Source organism: Ascidiella aspersa, chromosome 5 (genome assembly GCF_963924565.1).
Source record: "Ascidiella aspersa chromosome 5, kaAscAspe10.2, whole genome shotgun sequence".
In the NCBI taxonomy this organism is placed as follows: Eukaryota; Metazoa; Chordata; class Ascidiacea; order Phlebobranchia; family Ascidiidae; genus Ascidiella; species Ascidiella aspersa.
The window spans coordinates 10,748,334-10,750,833 of NC_139451.1; the positions used below are offsets into that span (position 1 = coordinate 10,748,334).

The 2,500-nt window shown below is 56.5% G+C and overlaps 2 non-coding genes and 1 pseudogene across 2 annotated transcripts in view; all 3 read right to left on the bottom strand.

Moving 5' to 3' along the window:
* The window catches only part of LOC146143320 (large subunit ribosomal RNA), a 3,679-nt pseudogene extending 3,476 nt beyond the window's left edge, over positions 1-203 (bottom strand).
* A 248-nt stretch (positions 204-451) lies between these two features.
* Positions 452-605, bottom strand: LOC146143321 (5.8S ribosomal RNA). The gene has a single exon (XR_014501063.1). It is a non-coding gene; the product is annotated as a 5.8S ribosomal RNA (ribosomal RNA).
* A 247-nt stretch (positions 606-852) lies between these two features.
* The window catches only part of LOC146143322 (small subunit ribosomal RNA), a 1,811-nt gene continuing 163 nt past the window's right edge, over positions 853-2,500 (bottom strand). Inside the window, exon 1 of the ribosomal RNA XR_014500317.1 lies at positions 853-2,500. This exon is cut by the window's right edge and continues 163 nt beyond it. This is a non-coding gene — a ribosomal RNA (small subunit ribosomal RNA).

Genomic DNA, 2,500 nt, shown 5'->3' on the forward strand with positions numbered 1-2,500 from the left:
GATCAGAAGGACGCGGGCGACCGGCGAAGCGCGCCGTGACGAATTCCGTACGCCACAATTCCGCGCACTCCAAAAGCGCGCGGATTCGGCGATGGGCACATCCCGCTTCACTCGCCGTTACTGAGGGAATCCTCGTTAGTTTCTTTTCCTCCGCTTAGTAATATGCTTAAATTCAGCGGGTAGCCTCGTCCGACCTCAGGCCGAAAGTAAGGACCGGGACTATTCTTCCCGTTCCGCGCTCGCCGTCGGCGCCGCGCGCCGCCGCGCACCTCGATTCCCGCCCTTGAGCCGCCAGCCGTTGGCCTCTTCGAGGTCGACTCGCCGCCGCCGCGCGGGATTCTGGTCGCGATCGTCGCACATCGTGCCGTGCTGTCTTGAGCGGGACGGGCGCTCGCGCGTCCGACGCCGCAGCAGCCGCGCGGAGAAATCCCCGCGCGGAACGTTTGCAACGCGACCCTGAGGCGGGCGCGGCCCCGGGATTGACCCGAGGCCGCAATTTGCGTTCAGAACGTCGATGCTCAATGTGTCCTGCAATTCACACTAATTCACGCAGCTAGCTGCGTCCTTCATCGACTCACGAGCCGAGTGATCCACCGCCAAGAGCCATCCACGATTGTTTCGCTCGCACAGTGCCTCGCACTAAAGGGTGACAAAATATACCGCGCCGAGCGGTCGGCCAGGCCGACGCTTGAAGCCGGAGCGCGCGGCACCGCGGCACTCGACGCGCAAACATTACCGGGTGACCGAATCGCCGGCCGGCGCGCCGCTCCTCGCGGGTCGGGCGCCGGGTAGCAAAAACTTTTTCTCTCGCTTGTCCGAGTTTCGCGTTCGCCGAAGCGTTTGCGAGACCGTTAATGATCCTTCCGCAGGTTCACCTACGGAAACCTTGTTACGACTTTTACTTCCTCTAAATGATCAAGTTAGATCGTCTTCTCGGACGCCGGCTCGACCGTTGCCGGCCGCGCCAGGTCCAATCGGAGGACCTCACTAAACCATTCAATCGGTAGTAGCGACGGGCGGTGTGTACAAAGGGCAGGGACGTAATCAACGCGAGCTAATGACTCGCGCTTACTGGGAATTCCTCGTTCAAGGGAAATAATTGCAATTCCCTATCCCTAGCACGACCGGGGTTCAGCGGGTTACCCAGACCTGTCGGCCAAGGCGAGCACATGCTGATCCGGTCAGTGTAGCGCGCGTGCGGCCCCGAACATCTAAGGGCATCACAGACCTGTTATTGCTCAATCTCGTGTGGCTAAACGCCACTAGTCCCTCTAAGAAGTTAGACGCCGACCGATTGGGTCGCGTAACTAGTTAGCAAGCCAGAGTCTCGTTCGTTATCGGAATTAACCAGACAAATCGCTCCACCAACTAAGAACGGCCATGCACCACCACCCACAGAATCAAGAAAGAGCTCTCAATCTGTCAATCCTCACTGTGTCCGGGCCGGGTGAGATTTCCCGTGTTGAGTCAAATTAAGCCGCAGGCTCCACTCCTGGTGGTGCCCTTCCGTCAATTCCTTTAAGTTTCAGCTTTGCAACCATACTTCCCCCGGAACCCAAAGACTTTGGTTTCCCGCAAGCTGCCGGAGAGGTCGTAAAACTAACGCCCCCCGATCGCTAGTTGGCATCGTTTATAGTCAGAACTAGGACGGTATCTGATCGTCTTCGAACCTCTGACTTTCGCTCTTGATTAAAGAAAACATTCTTGGCAAATGCTTTCGCAGTCGTTCGTCTTGCGCCGATCCAAGAATTTCACCTCTAACGGCACAGTACGAATGCCCCCGTCTGTCCCTCTTAATCATTACCTCGCGCTCCGAAAACCAACAAAATAGAACCGAGGTCCTATTCCATTATTCCATGCACCATTATTCAGGCGAATCGCCTGCTTTGAACACTCTAATTTTTTCAAAGTAAACGTTCCGGCCGCCGCCGACACTCAGTCAAGGGCACCGGCGGAGAACCGGAGGTGAGGCCAGGACGGCCAGTACACGCCTTGCGACGGACCGGCCGCCTGCGCCCAAAATCCAACTACGAGCTTTTTAACCGCAACAACTTAAATATACACTTTTGGAGCTGGAATTACCGCGGCTGCTGGCACCAGACTTGCCCTCCAATGGATACTCGTTAAAGGTTTTAAAGTGTACTCATTCCAATTACAGGGCCTCGTTTAGAGTCCTGTATTGTTATTTTTCGTCACTACCTCCCCGCGTCGGGAATGGGTAATTTGCGCGCCTGCTGCCTTCCTTGGATGTGGTAGCCGTTTCTCAGGCTCCCTCTCCGGAATCGAACCCTGATTCTCCGTTACCCGTAAGAACCTCGGTAGGCCAGTACCGTACCGACGAAAGTTGATAGGGCAGACACTTGAATGATCCGTCGCCGGTGCGAGACCGTGCGATCCGCAAAGTTATCCAGAGTCACCAAAGGTTGCGGGCCGAAGCCCGGTCGGTTTTTGGTCTGATAAAAGCACGCCTCCCGCGAGGTCGGCGCTTCACGCATGTATT